Raw genomic sequence first — 17231 nt, 5'->3', positions numbered from 1 at the left:
AATCGGGCACGCGATTCCGTTCGAAGCGTTGTTATTGTAAATAAGAATGGCGGCTATAAGAAACGTTTTGCGTAGGTAGTACGATATTTTATTTTGATTATTATTGGATTAAAACTTGATATTTTCATGATATAAGCACATAGATTTTTTAAATATTAAAGGTCTTCAGCGGGATAAATTTGTAGCACAGTCAGTTAGTGACCTAATACCGTTACGGAGTCATACAGGGTGTGAAATGAAATTCCGTATTGGGACTCGGCTTCGCCTGGCCCAATACGGATTTCCATTTCACACCCTGTATGACTCCGTATTAGGTCACTAACTGACTATGGAACTTATAATATTCCAAGAAAAAATCTCGAGATTTCAAAATGTAAACCTGGTATAACCAGCTTCTTGCAAAATGAATTGGAATTCCTAGATTCATCATCTGGAAGTATTTCATGTGATAATATAATTAAGACACCTTGATGTCGTAAAAGTCACAGTTATGACACACAACATTAAAGAGAAGTACCCGTTTACTGACCCAGTAAGAAACAAAGTGAGATAAAGGGATGGGCTTTAATTCCAAAGAAAACGGTAGTAATTTGCGATTGATCTGTAGAAATCGTATGTACGATGCATTTATGGATTAAATGTCCATGACTTGGTTGATCAAACACAGTTCAAAAGACTTTATAAAGTTATAAGAACATAGGGAAAAGTTGTATTTTCAGTTAAATAACTTGACAAGTTGTAATATTCAAGCCTTTGTATCTTAAAGGGACATTTAAAACTTTTGCATTTTATTTTTTCTATTTCTTTTTTTTTTTTTTTTTTTTTACAAATATTTAACTAAGGTATTTTTAATGATCGTCAAAAATGAAATTGTGAATTTCAGTTGTTAAGATACAGATTAGACATATTTAGAGCTCCAAGTCTTTGTTTTATATACAGGGTCCATACCATGTTTTTGTTTACATCTGCTAATATATATACTAATATATGTTCGTTCAAAGCAGACATTTTCAATAAAGAAAGTAATTCTGAATATGATAATGTAAACATGTTTCCATTATGAAGAACTTAAGTTCTGTATCTCCTCTGTTAATCAACAAATGATGTTCAATTGTTTGCTGACCATTAGAATTGCCCGAGTCAGGAATTTTTTGTTTGTTTGTTTTTTAAATAAGTCGGAACTGTACCCACGTCACTTTAATAAATACGATAACCTTATAAAACACTTTACCTTAATAATACACGTATAATTAAAAGGATAAATGTACATGTAGAAAATACATTTTTTTCTGTTTATGGAATTAAGTTTCAGGAAATTCAAAACATTTCTTTTGCTCCCGTTGGAACTGAACAAAAGGTTTTAAACCTAAAGATTTTAATCATAATCATTTATAAAATTTAACTTATCGACGCCCTGATTTTTTAAAAATAAAAAAAATCGACGCTCTCGGGACCTTAGGAAGTAATTCTATGTGGGAAGAGCACGGACAAGATCTTTTTAATTTTTTTTTATTTTTATGCCTGATTAGATTTTTCTACAATCATTTACAAATAAAGTTGATATCAGTGAATCATATTTTAAAATCATTTTATTATGATCAATATAAAACATCACATACATAAGTAAAAAATCAAAATCTTTGATGGAATTTTACAAATGTTTTTAAAGAATGATCTATCTTTTAGCATCAATCATTTGTCTGCAGTCCAACTTTTTGAGTTATATAATTTCATCAACCTACATATCCAGAAACCACAATAAAAACAATTTAAGAAAATATACGAACAAACCTCGGCAGGCATAGTTCTGGAATTTCCAGTATATCACAATAATACTTCAATAACCTTTAATAAGTGAATTAGTGATTGGAATTTTGAGCTACTCCTTACGCTTGATTTAGATATAAATATAACTGATATAGGGCGCCATAGTGTATCAAAGGGTAAACACGACGCGTTCATCTAGGACGGTCAACATAGAGGTTAGACTGAGATAATGTTATAAAGTTATTTACGGTAAGTTTCTTGTATTAAATATAATATAGAGAAAAGTTAGATATAATATATGTGTTAGATGATTGCTCAATAATTGAATAATAATTGACTCTCGTGACTTTCGCATTAGTTTTCATGACTTTGTACCAGTGACTGTTTCGGCTTTAATTACTTAATTTTACATGACAGTTCCCTGAAACTCCCTTAAAATTTATTTACTTTACGGTATAAAATCTACAAAATATTTGATATACTTATGCTTGTCTAAATTTACTAAATTTTATGTACAGATATAAATAATATTGTTTACAATAAATAAATAAATAAAAATAAATGATTAAAGAAGAAAAAAATAAACGCACACATATATAAATAGGAAAGAAAAATTCAGGAGCCTTATAGTATAGTGCGCGTATAGCTCGATCAATGATTCCATTTTATATTTCAAAGTCAAAGATGTACAATTCATTAAATCAAAATTTTGTAAAACTGTATGGCATTCATCGCGTGGTTCGGAAACTATCCAATAGTACATGAAAAGTAAATAAATTTAATAAACATGCGCGGTTAATGATTTTTCCCGTAATTTTTCCGATATAGTTTTACACATAAATTTTTACAACTTCTACAAGGCCATATTGAGTTTTTATGACAAGTTCTAATATAAAAAATCATAAGATTAGATGAGCTTTACATAAAGTCATTGTGGTATTAAAAAATACAACACAAAGTCTAATAAGCTTAAGATGAGATATTAACTTGAATATAACATAAAACAATGAAAAAAATATGATTGTTTTATTACGTATGACTTTTCTGTAAATTACACAATTTAAATCAATCGCGTTTCAAAGTTGACAGAAGTTCAAAACAGCATCTGTAATGTATTTACTGACTAAACAAATATAACACAGTTTAAAGTTAATTTGACAACATTCAAAATCAAAATCGATGTTTTTAAAATTTTTTTTACGTAAACACTACAACATAGATCTAAATAAGTACTTTTATGAAGAGTTTCTAAATTGTTCTTCATGACAAAATTTGTAATAAAAGAAGTGCAGCTGGTATATACATGTTGTCTACCTGTAGAATGAAGTCGAATGGAAAGAAATTTGGTGTAACTGGTTTTACAAAATAAAAATTGAAAAGACAAGATTTATTACATTTGATAAGAATTTTACTCCTTGTCACTGTTATCATTCAGACGGAAAAATAAATCAGATATAAGGAAAATATTTGTGTTGGGGAATATAAGGTTTTTTTACCATAATTACATATATATATTATTTGAAATGAAAATTCCGAATGAATGACTCTACAGCAATTATTTTTTCATTGTCAGGAAGCTTCGCTTTGGTGCATCGACACAAATGATGTGTATATTTCCGCAAAGTTATTACAGAGATAAGAAAAAAGATATGCTGAACATTTTAAAACAACAATTTGAATTAAAGATTCAGTTTTATAACAATTCCCAATTTAAAATACATATATATATATATTTCCATTTCTAATATTTCTCTCTGTGATAACTCTTTGAAAGTTAGCGGAGTTAATCTCTTGATAATTCTACCGGAATGTAAATTAGACAGGTCGGTGGGTCAGGAGCTAAGGAGGCCTAATAAGCATGCAAATCTCGTGCGCATCTGTCTCTGTGTCTGACGCTACGGACGCCAAATATGCATGCAAATCTCGTGTGCCTCTGTCTGTCTTTGTGTTTGACGTCAGTGGGCGAGGACTATTGAAATTGGATGGTAGTTCTCGTATAATTTAAGGACGCTCTAAACACTGCACAATAAAGAGCTTTATTTATTGGGTAGTTTTATGCAGTTAGAGTGATCTGCCCTTAGATGTAAGATTACAGAAATCGTTATTTACCGTTAATTATATAATGTATAATTGATTAAAATATTTTTAGCTTTATATAAGACCAAGAGTAAGACATTTAATAAATTATTTTCATCAATTTTCCCACTGTAAGTTAACAACACTGATTTCTGCTCATAAATAGTCGATTGTCTTTGAACATTTTTCTTGTGCAAATAAGGCTCGTACCCTATGTTCTAAATGAATGAAAAAGTCTCAATATGCATATCTTTATACGATATATTTTTCTCAGAGTCCAAAAAACAGTTTCTGTTGGTGTTTAGAGCTTCCTTAAATCTATGTCTATATTTTTAGAGTCTACATCTACAATTTTATTTCACAATGAAATGGAAATATAAGGAATCACTGTCTAGTTAGTATAGTATGCCAGGGACATCAACGATAGTGGGAAACATGGGATAATTTATGCATAACGGGCTTCGCCCGTTATGCAAATTATCCCATGTTTCCAACTATCGTTGATGCCCTGGCATACTATACTAACTAGACAGTGATTCCTTAAATATATATATATATATATATATATATATATATATATATATTTCATCGCGCTGGAAACACGTAACGTCTCGAAAGTTTCACTTCAAGAACGGTAAAGGTTAAAATAACGAAGAGCGATCGGTCGCAAAAAATCTATTAACAATACGAATTTTTGATGAGGGCACAAAATACGGACCCCCTAGAATTTCCAGAGGTGGAATCAGGTGCCATGGAGAAGTAAGCATCCCATGTCGTAATCCCTACATATGTTTTTATCAGGTTGAGGAGCATTACGTAGTCATATTTAGTATAATTAATCAGTTTATTCGCTCAAACCATACAGCATGATGCATGAAGAACATTAAGTATAAATAATATCTATTAAATCGTCAGAGCTAGGTACATATATAAAATAAGTACGTAAATCAAATCTTTAAAATGATTAAGAAACACAAAATATACAAGTTACATACTATAAGATGCAAACGATGGACTCAGGATTTACTTCAATCTTTAAAACGTATAAATCTGCTCTGACATACATTGGTAAAGCGCGGGCTTCACAGGATTTTATCACGTGACCAACTAAAAGTTCATTTCCCAGAGAACTTTTTAACATTGTTGTTTATTTCTTAAATGTGTTCAAGAATTTAACATTGCATAGATTTAGAACATAACCTACTTATTCAGCCAATCAAATGCTTCCATTTCTCGCGAAGATTCGATTCTTCATGGTGAAGAATTCTTCTATTTCTGAAAAATTCAACGGTGTCTGATTGGTTCACTTGACAGTTATATGGGTGTGTCTTCATTGGTCTTTGTTCAACACACAAAAAGAAACTATTCAAAACCCACGTGCCTTTTTACAATGATATTTAAAAACTTTCTAGGCCTTGATACACTTTTTCCCCATTGTAATCTTTTGTCGCCTTTTTGAATTTTTTTTTTCACGTTTCGGTACATACAGAAAATACAACCATGTATATCAGAGACGAACATTGTCTTTTAAGACAGATTATAATCAAAATTTTCATCAATTTTTTATTTGATATTAGACAGCGATTCCCACTCCTGCTGACTAGGGCATCTTAACACAATCATTTTTTCAAAAATATAGATATTACGATTCTTGTTACATGGGATATTCATTAGTTTAGTAACTTTAAATTGATATCTTCACCATACCATTTCCCCAGTAAATCAAGCTATTTCATATAATCCCGTGCTAACCTGAATGGGTTGGGAGTCTATACTGAAACCGCGTGTGTTCGATATTGATTGCTTGCTCAATATGTACAACGAGCGGTCAAGTTGAGCCTTATATATGACACAGCCGTGGGAGGAGTTTATTTTTAATCCATCCATTTGATTGGCTGAGGTTCTGTTCTAAGTTAGTAAGATCATATGAAGAGAAATCTTCGTCACGAAGAATGGGCTCCGCTTCGCTCCGCCCATTCTTCATGACGAAGATTTCTCTTCATATGATCTTACTTTTACTTAAAAGGAAAACAGCAAAAAGGGAGAAAAATTGATATAGAAAACGTTACATTTTCTTTGTAGTAAGTAATGATATTTTTCAGTTCCTCTGATAAAGCATCATGGGTATTTCGCCAGTACTGGTGGGATTTGCCGGTCTTACTGCGGGGATAGCTGTGATTGGTAATCTACCGGCCACGTGGTTCACAACTGTAGAAAAGGCCACACTCAAGTATTTGGAAAAAGGAAAACTTCAAACTATAGAGGCCAGCCCAAGGATTTTTAGTGTAAGGGAGAAAAAAGAGAAAGGGAGAGAGATCTTATTTATCATTTTTGAAAGTAAAAAACATTTCATTGATACAGACTATTTGACTGTTACATAGCTAATAATGGGGTATTGACTAATTAGCCTGCTTTCAACTTTTGAAGATAAAAAAAAACCCACACACACAAATAACCACTCTTCTCCTGCCAATACTTTTAAAAAATAAAAGCTACACTTGTAGGTCAAAGACTTATGGAAAGACCATGGAGTGGTTATCATGGCTGTCCGGAGACCCGGATGACCCATGTGCAGAGAGGTTAGTAAACCATGAACATTGTCACGTGATTAGTACGACAATCACGTGAAACATTCTCTGTATATAAGAGTAAAAAAAAGGTCATCCACTGCGATCCAAAACGATTTATTACATTAAACGTATTATCATACATGTATAAAAATTACAATTCTTAAATATATTTCTGTTTACCTTGTACTCCTGTCAACTATTGTACATTGTACCGGAAAACGCGTACATTCCAATGTATCTAGTCGGGAGCTGGTTATGGGACAGTAAAATAAATGATGATATTGATCCTACTTGTACATTTATTTTCACACCTCAAACAGGAGGCCCTAGGTCTGTCCTCTCTGAAGCCACAGCTGGACGCCCATGGAGTTTCCCTACACGCTGTAGTGAAGGAGACTCTGGGCGTGGAAGACTTCAGGCCTTTCTTCAAAGGAGATGTCTACCTTGATCCTGATGTAAGCAAACAACTTTTTCTTCTCCTTGTGTTTGCCAAATTTTACTTCATATGAATATTACTAGCCCCCAGAACATAATATAGCCTACTGAACATACGAGTTTATATAAAAAAGTGATCAACCTCTGCCATAGTGGACTAGAGCGCTATTCAACATGGCTTACCTGGTACTTATTAGTCCCCAACCGGTGAAACCGGAGGGGACTATAGGTTTCCACTGAGTCTGTGCGTCCGTGTTTACGAGAGTGCATTTATTGGGTATTTTTCATGCCAAGATTGTACTTATTGGGTACTTTTTGCTTATTGGGTATACCCAATAAGAAGTGTCGCTGAATATGCTTAAAACACCCTAATTGGGTATTTGCAGGTTAGTACCCAACAAAACTTGGACACGACGATTTGTCCAAAAAAGTGTCCAAAAAAAGTTGCTTTCACGGACGCACCGTGTTTTGTTGTTTCAGTTTTACATTCGGAACTCTAAATTCTCGAGAGTTCCGAAAATCAACTTCCGTTGATCCTGATCATAACAACGTTTGTTTTCATGGAAAAAAAATGGCGACTAAGAAACACTTAATGTCAACAAGATTTTCTGATCGACAAGAGAAAAGGTAAGTTTATTCGATTAATATTTATCCATTGCTGGGTTCTTGTTTAAGGAAAATAGATTTTAATGTAATTTTGAAAACAATTGTGCATAAAAATAAAATAGATATATCGGAACAATTAATCCAAAGTTGCACTTGTTTGTATTTTGAATTTTCTCTGTCTTTTTAACTCTCTTGAGGGCGAGAAGTATTTCGTAAATGATCGTATAGTGTTAGATAATCTTTAATAAATCGAAAGTGTTTATTATTAAATTTTATATCATAACCAACTAAGTATGTTCTGACAATGTATATTGGAAAGGGAAATGAAAATTTTAAAAATCAGCTGTAAATTATCGGGTCATGTAGACAGTATTACAATCGCAAAGTGAGCTGAGATGATGATGAATGGGATAATTGACAACAACTAAACATGCTAAATTATTGTATGGAAGTTTATCTCATCTGATATGTAACTTAAGAGATTCATTGTATTACTGAAAAACTTTTAGTCAAAACAGTGCTTCTTTCTGTCTTTGATTTTGAGTGTCTGCTTTATTTTGATCTTTTTTAAAATTATTTTTTTTGTCATTTGTTTTAATTAATTTAAAACAATACTGAAATTGATATAGGGCTACTATAGCTATTTCACATGATGGGTGTGTAATTAGCATCGCGCTACACCCGGGGCTTCCATTTTTGAGGATGGGGCTAGTGGTTTTCTGCATTGAGGAATCCTCTTGGGCTATTAGGAATTTTAAAATACACATGTAATACATGAAAAGCACCACCGATATTTTCACTCTCTTTTGCTATTAAATTCCCTAATATGGAAATATTCCAGACAGCATGCTCATATTTATTCATAAATCTCCAAAACTGCATCCATTTTGCAGTGCTACAAGACTGATTTACTTAAAATCGATCTTTTATTTCCCTTTTTTAAAATCATTTATTTATATATGAGTAAATTTTACTAGCGAAAATTAAATTAAACTTTAATTTTAAAAAGAATCATCTGTAGTTAATACCCTGACTTTTTTCACGATGAACTTTTTTTCAATGTTACTTTTTATTTTTTGCCTCTATATTTGGGCTTGTCACTTTTTACTCGGGGATAGTAACTTTATTGCCACAAAGCTGTGGATTAGTACTTGATTTCCTTTATTGCACAGCGATGACTATGATTTAATAGCACAAAAAGCTAATGGGTTTACGTATGTGAATTTATATGATTAATTCTTACTTGTGATTTTAGGATAACTGGAGATAATGATTCCTTTTTTCCATTGATATTACATAAATATTTTCCTAAGAATTATGTTACAATAAATTGGTTTAGATTTTTTTTATATAAAAGTAATCAATAATTGCAATGGAAATTAAAACCATAATCATGTTCATTGAGGATTTTCATTATGTAACAGGTCAAACTGGAACTTCAATTGTGAACATTGCAGAGAACACACTAATCAGAAGATGACCCCCAGAAATAGGACAATTGTTAGTAATCAGTAAAATGATCAGGAATACTTCATGCCAACCATAAGATTTTTAGAGACATTTTCGCTTCTTAAATTAGAGGGAAAAACTTGTACATACTACATAACTACTAGGCAACCAATCTTTAACTGCAGGAAAGCTTTTGGTATGTGCAATACAGCTACATAAAACCTCTTTTATATTCATGTTAAGTTTGAGAAAGTACCTTAGTATTTTTTCTAGTGTTTGCCAACATTTTCATGCACACTGTTTGCTTGTTTGTACTATCATTTTATTTTAAATTCTTCAGATGCCCTTTACCTTTGCCAGTTTTAAATCATTTGTTTTAAGGGCATCTGAGGGTTGGTTCCAGAACTTAATTAATTGTAAAGTAAATACTGGGGTACTATACGGTCATAGGTTATGTTAATACATGTACAACATTTTGTTCTGATAGAGGTAGCATTCAGGAAAAGAAAGAATACTAGATACAGTGTATCACTTCAAAGGAATGAAACAGCTTCATCTTGTAAGTATATTTTATTTAAGGATCACTACTTCATGTCTGATGTGCTGAAAGTTATTCATATTCTGTTTGACTGTAATTTTTCATATTTTCAACTTCTATCCAGCTTAGTCAATTTTAATTAAATTTTGTGCAAAGCATACCCCAGGAATGGGGGATGGGGTGTCAAGTGTGTCCCTGTCCCTGTCAATATAATTTCAAAGCAGTTAGTAAGGTTTGGGTCAATTTTAAATCCTCTTTAGCAGAACCATTGGGCTAAAAACAATACTAGTGTGAAAGCTTTATTATTAAGTGTAGAGATGTTTTTGAAGATTATGTACCCTTAATGTACTGATAGTGTTACATTAGAATTCTAAAATTTGCAAGGAATAGGTGTAAAATCTTTTTAAAATCTCCTTCTTAACAATCAGAAACTAACATACTGTCTAATTAATATGCAACATCGTTTTGTGTGCTGAATGATGATTCCATTTTGATAAAATTATGGCAGATGGGGGGTAGGATGAAGATGCAGTTAGACATAGAAGAAAAAAAAGAGTTGATAGAATTTAGTTTTTCTTCCATTTTATTTATAAATACATATTTCTGAATAAGAAATGTACTTCTACTTCTTGGTTGGGTTTGATCAACATAAAGGGTGATCTTGCTGTAGTCAAGAAAAACATGTTTTACTAGTATACCACAAAGAAATGCCTTTATCTAATTGCAGAATGAAAAAAAAGGACAGAGGCAGATTTGAAGGAGATGCCTGAAATGAGGAATATTTCAAAGATTGTCTGAGCATATACACTGCTACTGGATAAACATATGGCAATATAAAAGAGCAGGGTCAATGGAGGTATCATACAGTATAGGCCATGAGAGACCCTGAAGAAGAAAGTATTGAACAGAAACAAAAATAAAACCATTTTGACATTTATTGAAATATAGGATCAAAGTCTTACATGTAAAATTTGGGCATGTAATGACTTTTCTCTAGCTCTAAGACATAACAGTGATGATTTGATTTAATATCTTTATCCCGATTTGTCGAAAAGATTTGGACATAGTGCATCAATTATTTTAAGTTTTGATACAACGAATTCATTCATTGTACTTGTAACTCAGTTTTCTGGTGCGACACTGTTTTATCGGCTTCAAAACTAAGTTTGTGATTTCCAAACCAGATTAATGAGATCATGTAATATCTCTTAACATCGGTGACTATTTAATCCATTGTTTTACATCTCAGAAGTATTTTTATTATAACAGGGAAAATATGCATTGTATATGTATCTGTAATAAACAGGATTATAGAAATTTTCCATATAATACAACACAATCTTAGCAAGTGAAGGCAAATATTTTATCAAGGGTGTGATTTATTTATCAATATGGTTTTCAGCATTTTGGTCTACCTGTAATGACTTGCTCCAAGTTCCAATGTTTAAATTTAAATTTTGCAAACATGGTTATAAAATTCCTTAAAAGCCAAATAGTTTAGGCACAAAATGCTTATATATTTCCTATCATTTGTAAAGTGTACACTGAATGAGATGTGGAATGTTAGAATTAAAGTATTAAATATTTTTTGGACTTATGTATGCTTATGCAGATAAATTTGAATTCAACTAGGGAAGTTAAATGTCATACTTATTGGGTTTGCAATCTAATGCAAGAGTATAAGTATCCAAGACAAATTTGACAATTTTAATGAAGGGTATAATTAACCCAAGAAGAATTGGACAGGTAAACATCACCTGTTCGGTTTTATTCTAATGTTGGGATGTAATATCCAAAAAGAGTTGAACCAATGTCCAATACCTATTGGGTTTTCTTTCTTATGAAAAAAAATTGAGTACCCAAGAAGAATGTCCAATACCTTTTAGTTTATATACTATTGAAGGGATGAAGATATCCAAAAGGAATTGGACAGGTGTCCATTACATGTTGGGTAGTATTCTGATGAAGGGATTCTCAAGAAACCCAAGAATTACACAAGTGTCCATTGCCTGTTGGGTGGGATGTAGATATATCCAAGAGGAGTTGGACGGATGTCCATTACCTGTTGGATAGTATTCTGATGAAACAATTCAAGAAACCCAAGAAGAATTGGTCAAGTGTCCATTACCTGCTGGGTGAGATGTAGATATCCAAGAGGAGTTGGACAGGTGTCCATTACCTGTTGGGTTGTATTCTGATAAAACAAATCAAGAAACCCAAGAAGAATTGGACAAGTGTCCATTACCTGTTGGGTGGGATGTAGATATCCAAGAGGAGTTGGACAGGTGTCCATTACCTGTTGGGTTGTATTTTATGAGGAGATTCAAGAAACCCAAGAATTAGACAAGTGTCCATTGCCTGTTGGGTGGGATATAAATATCCAAGAGGAGTTGGACAGATGTCCATTATCTGTTGGGTGGTATTCTGATGAAACAATTCAAGAAACACAAGAAGAATTGGACAAGTGTCCATTACCTGTTGGGTGAGATGTAGATATCCAAGAGGAGTTGGACAGGTGTGCAATACCTGTTGGGTTGTATTTTATGAGGAGATTCAAGAAACCCAAGAATTAGACAAGTGTCCATTACCTGTTGGGTGGGATGTAGATATCCAAGAGGAGTTGGACGGATGTCCATTTCCTGTTGGGTGGTATTCTGATGAAACAATTCAAGAAACCCAAGAAGAATTGGACAAGTGTCCATTACCTGTTGGGTGGAATGTAGATATCCAAGAGGAGTTGGACAGGTGTCCATTACCTGTTGGGTTGTATTTTGATGAGGAGATTCAAGAAACCCAAATAGAATTGGACAATGTATACATGTTCAATTGTTCTTGGGTAGTTTAATCCCTTCCTCAAAATACAACCCAACAGGTATTAGACACCTGTCCAATGCCTGTTGGATACTGTCATTCTGTCCAACATGTAATGGGCATTTGCTTATTATTAATTGGTCATGACTCAAAAAAGGTTTCTCCTAAAATACTTAATTTTGTTATTCAAGAAAGGTTGAACAAAATCTGAGATGTGTTGAGTTGTGTTTTCACAATTCAGTGTTTTTGCACTTAGGTATTCATATAAGATATTTGAAATATACAGGTGTATATCCTTATTGCTAAGAACAAATTATTTAGGTGTTACAATAAAAGAGCTATATCACAGAAATTGACAAAAATATGGGTTCAAAACCAAAGGTTTTCAGTCTTGTCTGAATTTACCAGCAAATATTAAATATATAATAAATTTGAAATGAATAAAAAGCAATAAGAAAAAACCCAATAAAATACGGACACGAGGATTAATATCCAATAAGATTTGAACAGTAACTACCCAAATAATGCTCTCTCGTGTGTACACTTTTTTTGTATCCAATAAGCAGTATCCAATAGGACTTGGACTTGATGTACCCAATATATAACCAAATGTGTGTCCGTCCGTCTATCTGTCCCAATGCCTCTCTGTCCTACTTGGTTTTCCGCACTTTTTTTCTAAACGCTTGCAGATATTGAGCTGAATTTTGGAACGTGATTGTATCCTAATCAGTTACAGATCAAGTTTGAATCTCGTTTCGCTTCATTGATTTTTGACAGAATTATAGCATTTTTAATTTTTCATAATGGTTTAAGATTGGGTTCTTGCTGCGTTAAATTCGGAAGGTCAACATGGTAAATATCAAGCAAGAAAAAGACGTAGAAAAAATTAGTTGAATTTTCATTTTTATGTGCATTGTTCTATAAGTTAAAGACATGCGCAACGTGTAAATTTTATCATTACCTCGGTCATTACTTTTGCATATTATAAAATGACATCCTAAAAAAAAGGGGAATCCAGTAGGGGACGCAATATTCTCAGAATGCTTGATCTACTTATTCTAGATAAGACATTAACAACGCTCTCGTCCGCTGTGACGTTATAAATTGGTACCGCCTTGCAATTGATTTTCAAGTTTATCCTCATTCACCAATACTCAGTCTGTCTGAATGCACAATTTAGACTGTTATAGAATTTTCATTTTCCATTGAATTTAGAGAATTAAATGCTCTATAATTTGTTCGATTTCAACTAGCCATTAAAATTCATTTATTTAACATATTTTTCTTGGTTTTATAATGAACTGAAATTCCATATGACATATACAATAATATTTATTCACTGAATAACATCTTAAAATTTTCTTCGTAAAGAAAGTGTTCTACGGTCCCAAGCAGAGATGGTCCTCATTATTAGGACTTCTACGAATCAACTTCATTCATCATGCTTACACTGTTCGCAAGAAAAAGATTCCAGGAAATCTGGAAGGGGAAGGCCTTCTTTTGGGAGGTTAGTATTAAGAAAGGTAGCAGTCTTCTCACCAGCTTGGAATCAAATGGTAACAGTTACTCTAAATGTAGGACATTACGTGTGTAAAATTGTATCAATTAAAAAATTGAAATTAAAAATAATTCAAAAATAAACAATACATATATTATATTTAATCATAACACCCAAATATAACTTTGATAAAATTTTAATTTCTTGGTAACTGTCCTTTCTTATTAGTAAGTAACATAAATACCCTCTCTCCTTGCACAGTTGTCATGTTGAAGAGCCGTATAAGCATTGACGTCGTATAAAAAGTAAAGAAAATCTGCGAGCAGTGTATTGGTCTAAAATTATTTCCCCTCCACTGGCAAGAGGTGGATAATTCTTAGTATATGGGTGAAGTATTCGAGAATAGGGTGTTAAAAAAACAACAAAAAATTTAAAATTTGAATCAAAATGGACAAGAAGACAATTCATTATACTACTATCAAACAGTTACTTGTCATTTCAAGCCTATATTTCTGGTCATGTTAACTATCTGTATTGGAATGAATTTTTTTTTTTTTATAGATATCATTTGTGGTTCACCATATTTCGGAGCTTAACTAGAGTCATCAATAAATATTGTTGTGATGTTTAAATAAATAATTAAATTGTCCTAGACATTTATCTGCCATCAATCTGTAGTCGGCTGACCAATTTTTTTTATTTAATTTGTATTTTATTGTTAGGTAATTAAAGGCACCTGGAATTTTTTTTTTATTAATGAAGTAGATTTAAATGACAGATCTTTCAAATAAAAAGTATACATTAGCGTGTAACGATATTTGAACTTCAAGGAAACAAATTACAATAAATATTTGATAATATTTAGATCAACTGATAAAAGTGTGATATAGCCGAACTCCCATTTATTTGCAAATTAAATGTGAAGATAATGAAGAGAGATCATTCTTAAAAGTCCCTTTAAATGATATTAAGTGGCGTATGAACAGAGCCCTCTCTAATGGCGATGGATCGGGATCGAGGAAAGAGCTTTCATAACCCGTCATAACCAGGTGAACAGAAAAATATAGGGCCACTTCAATGTTACAATGATGCCTTTGAAAGACAAAAATTGATTTAGCGAGACAGATGGTTTTTGCAATTAAGGGCATTCAATAGACTAAAGACTTTGGTGAATAAACACTTTCAAGGAGACTGTTGATATGAAACATTAATTATTTGTCAATTGTTTTTAAAAGTCATTAATGTAGAACCGTTCATAGTTTGAGTATGAACCACCGGAAGTTTTGGTGGCTTATGGGTAGGTCAATTAAATACGATGTTTTTATTGGCCGAGCTAAGGAAATATAGTTTGTCACAGACCCCATTGTTTGATTGAGAAAGGAATTCACAGAACACTCAATAACGGTTTTCTGACGAGTGGTCGTTTCAGAATTTACCGTTATGGTCACATATCTTACCTAATAGATGAATTGCATAAAAAAGGCTGAAAAATCTTAAAGCAACCAAGACATAATAAATGTCAAATTATGTAGGTTCTACTGCAATGGTACCGAAGCCAAACGATATTAGGAAAGATATTATATTACTTTTACCTTTCAAAGGGGATGCTTATTACAAATCATTAATAACAGTTACTTGTTGTAAACATTATTTTGATGACTGAATATTTTGCTTTTGCTTGAAGTCTGTCTGTTTTATTTATCATTCGAAGACTTGGTGACAGTAGAATGTTCTATGACTTTATTGCTAGTCATTGATATCTGAAAATGATGTTAAATTTTACCTGTATACTCCATTTAAAAGTAGTTTCAACAAATACTGTTTATACAGATAAGAATAATTTGTAATAAGTAATTTCAGCTATCTTTGATATTTGAAAAAAAAAATAGAGCAGCATTTTTTTAGGCCAAGCGATAAAACCGTACAAATTAGCAAATGTATTAAATTGAGTGCTTATGTTTTAACGGGGTATAAAAATGATGATTTACATACAATAACTAAGTTTTTACATGTGCTTGAATAAAAAGTGAGTACAAATAGTAATTACAGCACTGTTATATTATATTGGATGTGTACGTTCAATGCTTTCTACTTATTGTTTTTTTTTAAATGAAATACTAGTAATGGATTTATCAAGTTTAAATAGTGAATGATGATTTTAGGTACTTCTGGCATTGTTTTACATAGGTATGTTTTTTTTCTATAGGCGTGTATGTAATCGGGCCTGGACAGAGTGGAATTTATTATCAGCATCACGAAATGGAATTTGGGGACCATGCTAACCTTACAGATGTTCTTGAGGCCGTAAAGAAAATATCAGCTGATCTCAAAAAGCAATAATCCTAGAAATTACCTAAAAAATTAAAATGTTTTCCCTTAAATGTTGAATACCTGTGTTGTATAGTAAGCTTGCCGTAGAGCAAACCTTTCATTGAAAAAGTTTACTACATATATATAGATAACATCTTTCTCCTTGAGTATTTGTAATATACTTAACTTTCCTCTCGTATACTCTATTGGGGATATGTTTACTGTAGCTAATATTCTGAAATACATAAACCCGCTTGTAGAAAGAAAAAATGAAAAGAATTATCAATTTGCACTTTTTTTGTGCACGCATATACTATTTCATTGAAGACTAATTTTCAAAACGTTTAGGGTTATCGAGATTTGTGGATATTTGTCTTATTTCAAGTTATTTGTCGATAGTTGTGTGACACAAAGATCAATATTTCCTGTAGGATACATTTCCTATAGACTGCATAAATTTCAAATCATTTAAGCTAATGATTCATGTACACTATATGCTGAAGACATCCCACGTAGCAGAATTTCTTCTTGGTAGGAAGTTGTAGATATAGTTGATATTACCCATGGTGGAAGATTGACTTTATAATTAATATTCCTCAAGGGGAATGTTGCCTTTATACGAGTAGTAGATCTTTCTCAGTATTAAAGGTTGATCATATAGATAATTCCCCATGGTGAAAGATTGGATATATAGTGGATCTTCCCCACTGTGGAATGTTGTCTATATACTGTAGTAAATATTCACCATTGTGGGAGGTTGACTTAATTCGTATAAGAATGTTAGAGTCTTTGTTAGAGTTCTTCATTGATTTTTCATGTAGTTATAATTATTGAGATTCCCGGTATGATTTGTGCCATAATTCATAAACATTAAAATTGTATAATCATTAAAATTGTAATACATAATCATTAAAATTGTAATAAAAACACCCAATACAGATGTACACTTTGAAATGATTTATGACGTTTTACTCCGAAATCTTTGAACGGAGTGAAACTGATCTAGCTGTCATCTTCAGAGTAGTACTTGTATTAAAGTGTTTTTATTTCAATCGAAATGTCTTGCCTTATTTTACCATTGAATGTTTTAAACAATGTTAAGACTTTTAACTTTTTGTTCAAGCAGAAATGCAAAAAGAAAAGGAAAAAATAAAATTTGAAAACATGGTTT

General features: G+C 32.1%; 1 pseudogene; it reads left to right on the top strand.

The window, feature by feature from the left end:
• Positions 1-1924: 1924 nt before the first annotated feature.
• On the top strand, positions 1925-17230 carry LOC134258311 (peroxiredoxin-like 2A; annotated as a pseudogene).
• Position 17231: the final 1 nt, after the last annotated feature.

Source organism: Saccostrea cucullata, unplaced genomic scaffold (genome assembly GCF_032062105.1).
Source record: "Saccostrea cucullata isolate Sc308-1 unplaced genomic scaffold, CSIRO_AGI_Scuc_v1 ctg2389, whole genome shotgun sequence".
In the NCBI taxonomy this organism is placed as follows: domain Eukaryota; kingdom Metazoa; phylum Mollusca; class Bivalvia; order Ostreida; family Ostreidae; genus Saccostrea; species Saccostrea cuccullata.
This window is presented reverse-complemented; position numbering and strand designations above follow the sequence as displayed.